This window comes from Monodon monoceros, unplaced genomic scaffold (assembly GCF_005190385.1).
Source record: "Monodon monoceros isolate NGI ecotype Baffin Bay Population unplaced genomic scaffold, NGI_Narwhal_1 Super_Scaffold_11, whole genome shotgun sequence".
Classification (NCBI taxonomy): domain Eukaryota; kingdom Metazoa; phylum Chordata; class Mammalia; order Artiodactyla; family Monodontidae; genus Monodon; species Monodon monoceros.
The window spans coordinates 115,990,367-116,006,752 of NW_021703767.1; the positions used below are offsets into that span (position 1 = coordinate 115,990,367).

At 37.8% G+C, this 16,386-nt stretch overlaps 1 pseudogene; it reads left to right on the top strand.

Moving 5' to 3' along the window:
• Positions 1-14,108: 14,108 nt before the first annotated feature.
• On the top strand, positions 14,109-14,583 carry LOC114891131 (annotated as a pseudogene).
• The last annotated feature ends 1,803 nt before the right edge of the window (positions 14,584-16,386 follow it).

Sequence of the window (16,386 nt, forward strand, 5' to 3'; positions counted from 1 at the left end):
ATATTTTAAATGTCTAAACAACTTGATAATATGCGATATTATATTCTACATATTGCATAGGAATGTCCACATTATATACTATGTTTGTAAAGTATGTGTTTAATCTGCATACAAAACTAAAGTTTAGTTTATATTTTAAAATCAAACTCAATTATGTAAAAATTTTCTCTGTGGTAAAATCTATTATTTACCAGAAAATATGACTATGTAATTGAATTAAAACATTGCTTATCTAATAAATTTTAATGTACACATGCTGCATATACATTACTTGGTGGCATAAAGGAAATTATTATTTAACCAAGGTTTGAGAAAGCATGTAAATATATCCATTTCCACACAAAATGTTTGAAAGAAGACACATTATATGTACACTTCATTAAGAAGTAATGACTATGGTATCTGTGACTTTTTGGAAAGCTGAAGTATTTTGAGATCCATTTTTCTGAAAGATAATAAACAATTTTGAATTAAGTCAAGAAAATAATATTCAATGGTATAAAGTTACCAACCTTCTTGGGATCCAATAATGTGAATCAATTGTCTGAAACCTATAAACCATAGAAGGCCCCAAAAGTGTCTTAGCAACAATTTCAGAAGCAAGCTTGTTTAGTACAAAGCACATGTAAGAGTGATCAAATAATTCATCTTTAGAGTTTCCAGTTATTTTAATTTCTAAACTCCCTTGTAAAAATATTTAAAAAGGAGTAAACTTTTCATATGATTAGCTACTATTAATTACAGATTATTTTTATCCACCATCTAAAATATTTTAGAAAATGGATGAAAGCTATTCAGGACCTGGTTCATCTATTTTATCTAACTTTATTTTTCATGTGATCAATGTTCTTCCACTTAACTTTCTACTTATAAAATATTATAATAAAGTAAGTTCATTTTAGAACATTAAGGGGCTTTGTAAATAGCCAGTTTCTCAGTTGTCACTTTAGAGGACAAGTAGGGTATCAAGTTATATTTTTTATTATGTTTATTTTCTTATAAGACCCAAACTTACATTTCAGTGACTTTTATTCAAACTCACTACTGCTGAATTGCAAAATGTTGTCTTTGTCCTTAAGACCATGACAGAGAACTTTGTCTGCATTCAGATTGCCTACTGGTTTGTGGTATTTCAACAATAAAACAGCAGGATTGAAGGCTCATGATGAGAAATCTGACTAATTACCTGTTAGATGATAGATGGTTGTAGCTCGGCAGTGCCAGTCACTGAAAACAAAACACTTCGAGATATCAATCAGCTTCCTGACAAATCCAATTTCCCTCACATTCAGTGGACGATAAATGGGAATTTTACTCTACATTTACATAGCACAGAGTTTTAACTTTAAAATATGCATAATGATATTTTAATAAAAAGTACAGATTTTTTTAAGTAAAATTAGTATTTAAATACCTGACATATTCATATTGCAACCTCACAGCTTTTAAACAGATAGATGGTGGAAATAATTAACATTGTAAATCTGTACTGTATTCCACTGAGAAGGGCAAGGTGCACTTAATAGTAGTTTTCCTATTTTCTTTCTGCATTTACATTTAACTCAAATGATTCACAACAACTCTAATGGCTGTGTTCATTCTCTTCATTTTTGTTTTAAATTTTGTGGTAAACTAGTTGGATGTACACTCTACATGAGATTCAAAAAGCAGAATGCCCAATTAACACTGCCACATAACCAGCATGTGGGCAGAGTTAAAGCAAAGAGGGACTGAAGCATGGAAATTGAATGTAGGCCCAAAGAAACACCTCTTTCTTCCTTATAAGGAATGACTGTATAGTCAACATTTGGAATTTATGCTTAACTCTAAAAAGTTATAACCTTCAATATCTTATTCTGTGGTTAAAAATAAGACAATTAAAGGTGGAAGGAGAATGGAGAAAGGAAGAGAAAGTGCTTCTTATTTATTGAAGAAAAATGAATTTGTAGGCAAAGTTGGAAAAGTTTGATACTAATAGTCTGAAACCAAGCATTTTCAAATGTTGTTACTGGGAGGATAAGTTGATGAAACTTCATTGAAGGACAATTTGGCAATAACTATTAAAATTTTAATGTTAGACATAGCAACCTACTTCAGGAATGTCTCCAATAATTATCCTCATGTATCTCTATGAATACCCACTGTGGTATCATCCTTAATAACCAAAAAGAATTTTTGGACTAGAAATAACTTAAGTTCCCTCCACAGGAGACTGGTTCAACAAAGTATGTACGATACAATAGAACACTATTTAGCCCAACATGGTCTTTAGAAAGAATGCGGTAGATCTGTAGGTGCTGTTTTGAAACAATGTTCTGGACACGTTTCAAGTGAAAACAAGCCAGGTACATCTGAGCTTTTTAACAGGATATAAATTAAAGGGTATAAATACAAATATGTGTTTGATTATGAACTGAAATTTTATGAAGGGACGCATAAGAAAATGCTAAGTGTGGCTGCCTTTAGGAAAGGAGTTTAGAGACTTGAGATAGAGGGACTGCTTACTTTCCATCACATACTCTTAAATTTGTTTGAAATTGTACCATGCTCTTTTATCTCTTTTCAATAATAAACAAATGAAACAATAAACAAGAAAGGAAAAAAGGAAGGAAAGAAGGAAGGAAGGGAGGAAGGGAGGGAGGAAATATATACACACACAGATGGGTCTGTTTAATTCCGAAGTCCATCCCTCTCTAGCTGTTCCACAGTCAGAAACTTGGGAAGGGGGGATTAAATTTTTCAAAGTAGCCTAAATCCTGCACTTTCCTAACAGAACTATGAGAACAGAAACAAAAGACATTAGCCTGGGCTGGTACTAATGAGCTGAACTTGAACATGACCATACCCTGAGGCTGACGGCTTGGCTGTGACCTAGTCTGTGACTAAGAATTGTGATTGAGTGTTTGAGGAAAGCAGTATCTGATTCAATCCACCTGGGAGAATGAAAGGTCATTCTGCCAGCGTAGTCCTTCAAGCTTACACTTTGTCTACCCAGCCAGGCAAAGAACAGGATATGTCAGGACTAGAGAATTTATAAAAGTTTGAAAACTAGAAAACTCTCCAACTCATCCTACACAAGATATTGGAGAAGGATACCACTTCTTTCCAAGGCAATAAAACACATGTTAGTACACACATACACACACACACACACATACACACACACACACACACACACACTCATGATGCTTTGTCCTTTCATGCACTCCTTGCAGGATAGGAATTAGATACCTGAAAAAGTCAGAGAAAATCTAGAAATGACCAAATGTACTGTCAGAGGTAACTTTATAGAAGGGATAAGTCTTCAAACAACACATGATTAAGGGACATTTATATATTTGACTGAAAATCTCTACCACTAAAGGCATTAGCACATTAAGTACAAAATCAGGAGTCTAAAGTGTAAAATACTTTTTGTCCCAAAGTGATAAACAACTGAGGTAGAGGTGCGGCTTGTAATGACAGGCCACCTTGGAATGAGGAGGAAGTAGAAATGGACTCCAAGAGGAAATTTAAAGCAAAATCTTTGCTTGTTTCCAAATTTTACCCAGGGCCAGTCTTAGCCAGAAAAATTGTACATAGAGTAAGACTGGAAACTTGTATCAATAGCTAGAAAAAGAGTAGTATTTTTTACCTTTTAACAGCTTTTTTCAATTAAATATATGTATATATAATCAAACTGTAAAGATTATTAAGACCAAAAAACATTGCAAAATTATATTGAGAATTTTCTTTTGAAAAAGAAAACTTTTTGAAACTTTTCCAAATGTACACCAAAAGTGGGTACATTTTATTGTATGTGAATTATACCTTAATAAAGTTGACCTTTAAAACAAAGTATCTATGGCACTAATTATAGCAGTGTAGAAATTATTTGCCCTTACATATATCTGGAGAAAACTTGAATTCAAAAAGATACATGCACCCCAATGTTCACAGCAGCACTATTTATAATAGCCAAGACGTGGAAGCAACCTAAGTGCCCATATATAGATGAATGAATAAACAAGTTGTGGCATATATACACAATGGAATAGTACTCAGCCATAAAAAAAAGAATGAAATGATGCCATTTGCAGCAACATGGATGGAGTTAGAGATTATCATACTAAGTGAAATAAGTCAGACAGAGAAAGAGAAATATGATATCACTTATATGTGGAATCCAAAAAAGTGTTACAAATGAGCTTCTTTCCAAAACAGAAACAGACTCGCTTACATATAAAACAAACTTACCAAAAGGGAAAGGAGGGGTAGGGATAAGTTAGGAGTTTGGGTATAGCAGATACAAACTACTATGCATAAAATAGATAAACAACAAGGTCCTACTATACAGCACAGGGAACTATATTCAATATAGTAATAAACTATAATGGAAAAGAATCTGAAAAAGAATATATATATATAACTGAATTAGTTTGCTGTACACCAGAAACTAACAAAACATTGTAAATCAATTATCTTCAATTTATTTTTTAAATTTTTAAATTTTAAAAATTTAAAAATTGGAATTGAAGAGTGGAATTGTGGCTAAACTTTTCTATGCTTTATTTAGAACTCCATTAATGTTGCTAATGTCTTAAATATTTATAATGCATAAGATCATAACACGGATGAATTTATTTATATTATAGTCAGCAAGTACATGAAACATGTAGCAAAACATGATTTTTCCTAACTAGATTTTAAGTCAACAAATATTTGGAGAGTCTACCATATTTAATTTTATGTTGATACATTGATACAGACACAAAAGATTGATACATTGATACATTGATACTGATATAAAAGGTTGAGATTCTGGTCTCCAGGAACTTTCAACCTAGTATGAAAAGTATATGCTCCTTAAAAATACATTTAATCATGTGGTTGAGTTTGAAATGGGTAAAGAGTAGTCCTCATTATTAATCCATGCATAGTATATGAATTTAGAAAATATTGAAATTGGATCTATGTGAAGATTGAATAATGGGAAAGAATGCAGATGGGGATTACCAACATATGAAGAAAAGAAAAAACAATGTAATACTCAAAAAGAAAATCTTAATATAAGTTATGGGAAAAAAATCATAGAGAAGAAAAATACAGGGCTTCCCTGGTGGCACAGTGGTTAAGAATCCGCCCACCGGTGCAGGGGACATGGGTTCGATCCCTGGTCCAGGAAGATCCCACATGCCGCGGAGCAACTAAGCCCATGCACCACAACTACTGAGCCTGTGGTCTAGAGCCCGGGAGCCACAACTACTGAATCCCACACACCTAGAGCCTGTGCTCTGCAACAAGAGAAGCCACCTCAACGAGAAGCCCACACACCACAAGGAAGAGTAGCCCCGCTCGCCGCAACTAGAGAAAGCCCGCGTGCAGCAACAAAGGCCCAACACAGCCAAAAAAAAAAAAAAGACTAAGAAAAATATAAATACAATAGAGAGAAAATCAAAAGGGAGTAAAAGTGTAATACTTTTTATTCAAGTTTCCCAAATAGATAAAATACAAACTAACAAAACTAGCTTATTTGAGGAATCAATTATTTGTATTATCAAATTATATATATGTATTATATAATGTGCATTCATAGGCATTAATCTAAATATTTTAAACTATGAAGAAAATTCTAACATAAAAAGTATCTTGAGTCCTTAATAAATTTATCAAAGTTTAACAGTCATGCCTTCTGTCACTCTCTCTCTCTCTCTTTCTCTGATCATTTGTAACTCACAAAGTTTTTCAAAGGACATAGTTACCAGAATACACATTTTCCACCAAAATGTCAAATGAACCTTTAAATTAGACCCCAGAATTAGTCCACAATAGACAACAGAAGTCTTCAGAAAACTGGAATCTGCCAACACTCTTCCAACTGAGTAACAAAGCAATGAGATAAATTCACCAAAAGTAATTCAAAGGGCAAACCAATGGACAAATCAATATTTGAAAAGACAGATGCAGTTGACACACTAGAAAAACAAAGTTCAAAATATTATCTTTTATTTTTAATAATAAATATAATAATTTGTTTTTAGTCAAAAATATTGGCTCTCTCCCTCAGCAGCAACAAATATTCAATGACTCCTGAAAAGTTCTTGAGAAACACTGATGAAGTCCCTCAATACGAGGACTCAGGAACAGAACGACAGACTAATGGCAGACAGGAAAGGCTACAAAGAAGTCAAGGTATTGGGGGAGATAAGAAATTTGAAACATAATGAGTTAAAATGCAAATGTTTAGTGGGAGATTGGTACTTAAATAATATTGATTCAAAGGGCATAAAAATTATGGATAAAATAATATGGAATCTGGGATTTCCTTCAAAATAATACAGGAGTTGGGGAGTGGCTGAGGGTATAGAAGAAACATTATTGGTGGTTAGTCGATAGTTGCTGAAACTGGATGATGGCTACATAGATGTTTATGGCATTTATCAGTTTTGTAAATATTTTAAATGTTCCATGAGAGCTTTTTTTAAAAGAAACAAATTTAAAAATAAGTGACCGGAGGATCTTCAAGATGGCGGAAGAGTAAGACGTGGAGATCACCTTCCTCCCCACAGATACATCAGAAATACATCTACATGTGGAACAACTCCTACAGAACACCTACTGAACGCTGGCTGAAGACCTCAGACCTCCCAAAAGGCAAGAAACTCCCCACGTTCCTGGGTAGGGCAAAAGAAAAAGAAAAAACAGAGACAAAAGAATAGGGACAGGACCTGCACCAGTGGGGGGGAGCTGTGAAGGAAGAAAGGTTGCCACACACTGCGAAGGCCCTTCGCCGGCAGAGGCTGCAGGTGGCGGAGGCGGGAGGCTTCGGAGACACGGAGGAGAGCACAGCAACGGGGGTGCGGAGGGCAAAGCAGAGAGATTCCCGCACAGAGGATCGGTGCGGACCAGCACTCACCAGCCCTTGTCTGCTCACCCGCCGGAGTGGGCGGGGCTGGGAGCTGAGGCTCGGGCTTCGGGGGTCAGATCCCAGGGAGAGGACTGGGGTTGGCTGCGTGAACACAGCCTGAAGGGGGCTAGTGCGCCACAGCTAGCCGGGAGGGAGTCCGGGAAAGTCTGGAGCTGCCTAAGAGGCAAGAGACTTATTCTTGCCTCTTTGTTTCCTGGTGCGCAAGGAGAGGACAGTAAGAGTGCCGCATAAAGGAGCTCCAGAGACGGGCGCGAGCCGCGGCTAGCAACGAGGACCCCAGACACGGGCATGAGACGCTAAGGCTGCTGCTGCCGCCACCAAGAAGCCTGTGTGCAAGCACAGGTCACTATCCACACCTCCCCTCCTGGGAGCCTGTTAAGACCCCCACTGCCAGGGTCCTGTGATCCAGGGACAACTTCCCCGGGAGAACACACAGTGAGCCTCAGGCTAGAGCAATGTTAGGCTGTCCTCTGCTGCCGCAGGCTCGCCCTGGACTCCGTACCCCTCCCTCCCCCCGGCCTGAGTGAGTCAGAGCCCCCGAATCAGCTGCTCCTTTAACCCTGTCCTGTCTGAGCTAAGAACAGACGCCCTCAGGTGACCTACACGCAGAGGCGGGTCCAAATCCAAAGCTGAACCCCAGGAGCTGTGCAAACAGAGAAAGGGAAATTTCTCCCAGCAGCCTCAGGAGCAGTGGATTAAAGCTCCACAATCAACTTGATGTACCCTGCATCTGTGGAATACATGAATAGACAACCAGTCATCCCCAATAGAGGAGGTGGACTTCAAGAACAATGATATATATATATATTTTTTTTCCCTTTCTCTCTTGTTGTGAGTGTGTATGTGTATGCTTCTGTATGTGATTTTGTCTGTATAGCTTTGCTTTTACCATTTGTCCTAGGGTTCTGTCTGTCCGTTTTTTGTTTTGTTTTTTAGTATAGTTCTTAGCACTTGTAATTGATGGATTTGTTTTTTGGTTTGGTTGCTCTCTTTCTTTTTTTATTACTTTTCAAAATAATTTTTAATAATCATTTTTTATTTTAATAATTTTATTTTATTTTACTTTATTTTATTTTATCTTCTTCTTTCTTGCTTTCATTTTTTTCTCCCTTTTATTCTGAGCCATATGGATGACAGGCTCTTGGTGCTCCAGCCAGGTGTCAGGGCTGTGCCTCTGAAGTGGGAGAGCTAAGTTCACGACACTGGTCCACAAGAGACCTCCCACCTCCACATAATATCAAATGGAGAAAATCTCTCAGAGATCTCCATCTCAACGCTAAGACCCAGTCCCACTCAACAACCAGGAAGCTACAGTGCTGGACACCCTATGCCAAACAACTAGCAAGACAGGAACACAAATCCATCTATTAGCAGAGAGGCTACATAAACTTATAATAAGGCCACAGACACCCCAAAACACACCACCAGACGTGGACCTGCCTACCAGAAAGACAAGATCCAGCCTCATCCACCAGAACACAGGCACTAGGCCCCTCCACCAGGAAGCCTACACAACCCACTGAACAAACCTTAGTCACTGAGGACAGACACCAAAAACAACGAACTACGAAACTGCAGCCTGCGAAAAGGAGACCCCAAACGCAGTAAGTTAAGTAAAATGAGAAGACAGAGAAACACACAGCAGATGAAGGAGCAAGGTAAAAAGCCACCAGACCTAACAAATGAGGAGGAAATAGGCAGTCTACCTGAAAAAGAATTCAGAATAATGATAGTAAAGATGATCCAAAATCTTGGAAATAGAATGGAGAAAATATAAGAAATGTTTAACAAGGACCTAGAAGAACTAAAGAGCAAACAGTGATGAACAACACAATAAATGAAATTAAAAATTCTCTAGAGGGATCAATAGCAGAATACCTGAGGCAGAAGAACAGATAACTGATCTGGATGATAAAATAATGGAAGTAACTACTGCAGAGCAGAATAAAGAAAAAAGAATTGAGGGCGGCCTAAGAGACCTCTGGGACAACAATATACGCACCAACATTCGAATTGTAGGGGTCCCAGAAGAAGAAGAGAAAAAGAAAAGGACTGAGAAAATATTTTAAGAGATTATAGTTGAAAACTTTCCTAATATGGGAAAGGAAATAGTCAATCAATCCAGGAAGGGCAGAGAGTCCCATACAGGATAAATCCAAGGTGAAACACGCCAAGACACATATTAATCAAACTATCAAAAATTAAATACAAAGAAAAAATATTAAAAGCAGCAAGGGAAAAAAAAAACAAATAACACACAAGGGAATCCCCATAAGGTTAACAGCTGATCTTTCAGCAGAAACTCTGCAAGCCAGAAGGGAGTGGCAGTACATATTTAAAGTGATGAAGGAGAAAAACCTACAACCAAGATTACTCTAACCAGCAAGGACCTCATTCAGATTTGATGGAGAAATTAAAACCTTTACAGACAAGCAAAAGTTAAGAGAATTCAGAACCACCAAACCAGCGTTACAACAAATGCTAAAGGAACTTCTCTAGGCAGGAAACAAAAGAGAAGGAAAAGACCTACAAAAACAAACCTGAAACAGTTAAGAAAATTGTAATAGGAACATACATATCGATAATTACCTTAAATGTAAATGGATTAAATGCTCCAACCAAAAGACATAGACTGGCTGAATGAATACAAAAACAAGACCCATATATATGCTGTCTACAAGACCCACTTCAGACCTAGGGACACATACAGACTGAAAGTGAGGGGATAGAAAAAGATATTCCATGCAAATGGAAATCAAAAGAAAGCTGGAGTAGCAATTCTCATATCAGACAAAATAGACTTTAAAATAAAGACTATTACAAGAGACAAAGAAGGACATTACATAATGATCAAGGGATCAATCCAAGAAGATATAACAATTGAAATATTTATGCACCCAACATAGGAGCACCTCACTACATAAGGCAAATACTAACAGCCATAAAAGGGGAAATCGACAGTAATACAATCATACTAGGGGACTTTTTTTTTTTTTTTGCGGTACGCAGGCCTCTCACTGCTGCGGCCTCTCCCACTGCGGAGCACAGGCTCCGGACGCGCAGGCCCAACAGCCATGGCTCACGGGCCCAGCCGCTCCGCGGCATGTGGGATCCTCCTGGACCAGGGCACGAACCCACGTCCCCTGCATCGGCAGGCAGACTCCCAACCACCGTGCCACCAGGGAAGCCCCATAGTAGGGGACTTTAAAACCCCACTTTCACCAATGGACAGATCATCCAAAATGAAAATAAATAAGGAAACACAAGCTTTAAGTGATACATTAAACAAGATGGACTTAATTGATATTTACACGACATTCCATCCAAAAACAACAGAATACACATTCTTCTCAAGTGCTCATGGAACATTCTCCAGGATAGATCATATCTTGGGTCAAACCAAGCCTTGGTAAATTTAAGAAAATTGAAATCGTATCAAGTATCTTTTCCGACAACAACGCTATGAGACTAGATATCAATTACAGGAAAAAAATGTGTAAAAAGTACAAACACATGGAGGCTAAACAATACACTACTTAATAAGCAAGAGATAACTGAAGATACCAAAGAGGAAATCAAAAAATACCTAGAAACAAATGACAATGCAAACACGACGACCTAAAACCTATGGGATGCAGCAAAAGCAGTTCTAGGAGGGAATTTTATAGCAATACAGTCCTACCTTAAGAAACAAGAAACATCTCAAATAAACAACCAAACCCTACAGCTAAAGCAATTACAGAGAAAGAAGAACAAAAAAACCGCAAACTTAGCAGAAGGAAAGAAATCATAAAGATCAGATCAGAAATAAATGAAAAAGAAATGAAGAAGACAATAGCAAAGATCAGTAAAACTAAAAGCTGGTTCTTTGAGAAGATAAACAAAATTGGTAAACCATTAGCCAGACTCACCAAGAGAAAAAGGGAGAAAACTCAAATCTATAGAATTAGAAGTGAAAAAGGAGAAGTAACAACTGACACTGCAGAAATACAAAGGATGATTAGAGATTACTACAAGCAACTATATGCCAATAAACTGGACAACCTGGAAGAAATGGACAAATTCTTAGAAATGCACAACGTTCCAAGACTGAACCGGGAAGAAATAGAAAATATGAACAGACAGATCACAAGCACTGAAATTGAAACTGTGATTAAAAATATTCCAACAAACAAAAACCCAGGACCAGATGGCTTAACAGGCAAATTCTATCAAACATTTAGAGAAGAGCTAACACCTATCCTTCTCAAACTCTTCCAAAATATGGCAGAGGGAGGAATAGTCCCAAAGTCATTCTATGAGGTCACCATCACCCGGATACCAAAACCAGACAAAGATGAAACAAAGAAAGAAAACTACAGGCCAATATCACAGATGAACATAGATGCAAAAATCTTCAACAAAATACTAGCAAAGAGAATCCAACAGCACATTAAAAGGATCATACACCATGATCAAGTGGGATTTATCCCAGGAATGCAAGGATTCTTCAATATACGCAAATCAATCAATGTTATACACCATATTAACAAATTAATGGAGAAAAATCATATGATCATCTCAATAGATGCAGAGAAAGCTTGCAACAAAATTCAACATCCATTTATAGTAAAAATCCTGCAGAAAGTAGGCATAGAGGGCACTTTCCTCAACATAATAAAGGCCATATATGACAAACCCACAGCCAACATCGTCCTCAATGGTGAAAAACTGAAACCATTTCCACTAAGATCAGGAACAAGACAACGTTGCCCACTCTCACCACTATTATTCAACATAGTTTTGGAAGTTTTAGCCACAGCAATCACAGAAGAAAAAGGAATCCAAATTGGAAAAGAAAAAGTAAAGCTGTCACTGTTTGATATGACCTGATACTATACACAGAGAAACCTAAAGATGCTACCAGAAAACTACTAGAGCTAATCAACGAATTTGGTAAAGTAGCAGGATTCAAATTTAATGCACAGAAATCTTTTGCATTCCTATACACTAATGATGAGAAATATGAAAGAGAAATTAAGGAAACCCTCCCATTTACCACCGCAACAAAAAGAATAAAATATCTAGGAATAAACCTACCTAAGGAGACAAAAGATCTGTATGCAGAAAATTATAAGACACTGATGAAAGAAATTAAAGATGATACAAACAGATGGAGAGATATACCATGTTCTTGGATTGGGAGAATCAACATTGTGAAATGACTGTACTACCCAAAGCAATCTACAGATTCAATGCAATCCCTATCAAACTACCACTGGCATTTTTCATAGAACTAGAACAAAAAGTCTCACAATTTGTATGGAAACACAAAAGACCCTGAACAGCCAAAGCATTCTTGAGGAAGAAAACTGGAGCGGGAGGAATCAGGCTCCCTGACTTCAGACTATACTACAAAGCTACAGTAATCAAGAGAGTATGGTACTGGTGCAAAAACAGAAATATAGATCAATGGAACAGGCTAGAAAGCCCAAAGATAAACCCACGCACATATGGTCACCTAATCTTTGATAAAGAAGGCAAGAATATACAGTGGAGAAAAGACTGCCTCTTCAATAAGTGGTGCTGGGAAAACGGGACAGCTACACGTAAAAGAATGAAATTAGAACACTCCCTAACACCATACACAAAAATAAACTCAAAATGGATTAAAGACCTAAATGTAAGGCCAGACAGTATAAAACTCTTAGAGGAAAACATAGGCAGAACATTCTTGGACAGCAAGATCCTTTTTGACCCACCTCCTAGAGAAATGGAAATAAAAACAAAAATAAACAAATGGGACCTAATGAAACTTCAAAGCTTTTACACAGCAAAGGAAACCATAAATAAGACGAAAAGACAACCCTCAGAATGGGAGAAAGTATTTACAAATGAAGCAACTGACAAAGGATTAATCTCCAAAATTTACAAGCAGCTCATGCAGCTCAACATCAATTAAACAAACAACCCAATCCAAAAATGGGCAGAAGACCTAAATCGACACTTCTCCAAAGAAGATATACAGATTGCCAACAAACACATGAAAGAATGCTCAACATCATTAATCATTAGAGAAATGCAAATCAAAACTACAATGAGATATCATCTCACACTGGTCAGAATGGCCATCATCAAAAAATCTAGAAACAATAAATACTGGAGAGGGTGTGGAGAAAAGGGAACCCTCTTGCTCTGTTGGTGGTAATGTAAATTGGTACAGCCACTATGGAGAACAGTGTGGAGGTTCCTTAAAAACCTAAAAATAGAACTACCATACGACCCAGCAATCCCACTACTGGGCATATACCCTGAGAAAACCATAATTCAAAAAGAGTCATGTACCAAAATGTTCATTGCAGCTCTATTTACAATAGCCAGGACATGGAAGCAACCTAAGTGTCCATCATCCATTGAATGGATAAAGAAGATGTGGCACATATATACAATGGAATATTACTCAGCCATAAGAAGAAACGAAATTGAGTTATTTGTAGTGAGGTGGATGGACCTAGAGTCTGTCATACAGAGTGAAGTAAGTCAGAAAGAGAAAAACAAATACTGTATGCTAACACATATATATGGAATCTAAAATAAAAAAGAATAAAAGGTTCTGAAGAACCTAGGGGCAGGACAGGAATAAAGATGCAGATGTAGAGAATGGACTTGAGGACACAGGGAGGGGAAGGGTAAGCTGGGACGAAGTGAGAGAGTGGCATGGACATATATACACTACCAAATGTAAGGTAGATAGCTAGTGGGAAGCAGCCGCATAGCACAGGGAGATCAGCTCAGTGCTTTGTGACCACCTAGAGGGGTGGGATAGGGAGGGTGGCAGGGAGGGAGACACAAAAGGGAAGAGATATGGGGACATATGTATATGTATAACTGATTCACTTTGTTATAAAGCAGAAACTAACACACCATTGTAAAGCAATTATACTCCAACAAAGCTGTTAAAATATATATATATATATATAATATATACACACAGAATGCATATGTATGTACACATACTAGTATATATAAAGTAGGTAAACAACAAGGACCCACTGTATACCACAGAGAACTATACTCAATATCTTGTAATAACCTATAATGGAAAAGAATCTGACCGAATCACTTTGCTGTATACTTGAAACTAACACAACATTGTAGATTAACTATACTTCAATTACAATTAAATAAATGAATAAATAATAAGTGACCCCTTTTCACAAAGATGGCGCCGAAGGCGAAGAAGGAAGCCCCTGCTCCTCTGAAAGCCCAAGCCAAAGCAAAGGCTTTGAAGGCCAAGAAAGCAGTGTTGAAAGGTGGCGTCCACGGCCACGAAAAAAAAGGAGATCCGGACGTCACACATCTTCGGACGGCGCAAAGCACTGCGGCTCAGGAGGCAGCCCAAATATCCTCGGAAGAGCGCCCCTAGGAGAAACAAGCTTGACCACTATGCCATCACCAAGTTCCCCCTCACCACCGAGTAAGCCATGAAGAAAATAGAAGACAACAACACACCGGTGTTCATTGTGGATGTCAAGGCCAACAAACACCAAACTGAATAGGCTGTGAAGAAGCTCTATGACATTGACATGGCCGGAGTCAACACTCTGATCAGGCCTGATGGAGAGAAGAAGGCATATGTTCCACTGGCTCCTGAGTATGACTCTTAGGATGTTGCCAGCAAAATTGGGGTCATCTAAACTGAGTCCAGCTGGCTAATTCTAAACATAAAAGTTTTTGCTATAAAATAATAAATAAAAAATAAAAGTAAGTGAAAAATGGGGGAGTGGGGATAAAAGAGACTCTTAATTAAAGCATCCATATAATTTATTGTCCTAACTGGAACATGTCAGGAATGAAAGGGAACAGTATTGATAATTTTAACTGCTACAGGCCTAAGCCAGTGCTGTGCTGGGCAGTCCTGGATGTATGGTCCCTCTACTTTTAAGCAGCAGGTTTCAAATATCAGACTAATGTGATTTAAGATTTGTTACAAAAACAGGAAACGAAGAGAACAACTTGTAAGTGAGAACGTTTAGATCACTAGCAACCAGTTGTTTTTAAGTCTGAAAAGAACCAGTCCCAAATCATCGCCATAACCACTGATCCATCTGGATCAGAAGTCACAAACTGATGGCCTGGGGTTGGATCCAGCCTGCAGATGTGTTTGCTTTGGCCCGCAACGTATTGGGTTACAGAGTGCTTTTCTTAAAACTTTGAGTTTGTTGCCAACATTTCCAAGATGAAAGATGTCATGTTAAAATCCAGATTCCTAGCTTCTCTTGAAACACTTGAGGAGTATTAAGAGCAGGCACACATTCTCACATGGCAACTGACTAGAGCAGAGCATTCTCTCACTAATCCACCCCAGTCCTCATCTCCCTCCAGTGATTTTTTTTTTTTTCTATCCAGTGACTTCTAATGCTGGGCTGCTGTGCTTGGTTCCTTCTTTGACTCCTACAGATACTTGACTTTTCAACCTTCATACTAGATCAAGCTCTCATCATCAGAACAAAGAAAGTGAGGTTGGCTACAGAAGCTATCATTTTATAAACAATTGAAAATAGAAATCAAGCAACCCAGATAATAAATGGGGAAATTGTGAAGAATTGGTAGGGGATATAGTATTACTACTCTTTAAATAGGCCTAACAACAACAACAGCAACAAAACCTAATTCTGTTCAGAAAATTCCCCTTTAATTTTTCTACATTTCAGATCATTCCATATTTCCCAAGTAATATAGCCTGAACTACACCAGTAGAGCTTCCAGAAATTCTCTTACTAAAAAATGTAATAGCTAATCTACATCCCATTGGCAAAATGCACAGTTGAAGGCCCAGCCCAATGACTGCTGCCCACCCTTGCTTCTCTCAACAAGCCCGGAACATCACTGGGTGTGTGATTGTTAGCAAATCTTCATTAATTACAAGCCTCATAAACAGCTGTGCAATGTGGGATGTTGGGGAGAGACGGCTCCTGTCTTCATAAGAGAGAGTTTGGAACTAAAAGAGGTTCTTAGCTAGAAAGCATTCCAAAATAGGATGAGTTGTTTTGAGAGTACAGAGAATAGCATCAGAGAGCACAGATGTTCATCCCAGAGATTGGTACCCAAACAACAACTAAAAAAACTTTCACTCTTTAGCACAAAGGAAATGGAGAGCTATAATGGTTTCACAGCCAAATTATGGAAACTTACATGTTTTGAAAAAAATATTTTACTGACAGAAGTATCTATGGCCTGAAAGGGTGTCTCTTGTGAGGCATAGGACTATGTTTGTCTGTGTACTGTTGGTCCTAATCCAAGGAGCAGAGCTCTCAGAGACCAGTTTAGGAACCTTTATTTTCTACTGGTTTCCTTATGAAATCCCCACTGCAGCCAGGCTGCTGTCCACTCTTGTCCCCATATAGACTATTGAAAATGCTTTGGCCTCTCCCACTGTCTCTGGATTTCCACTTAACATTTCATCTGTATTAGTGTGTTAGGGTAGGGATGAATGACAT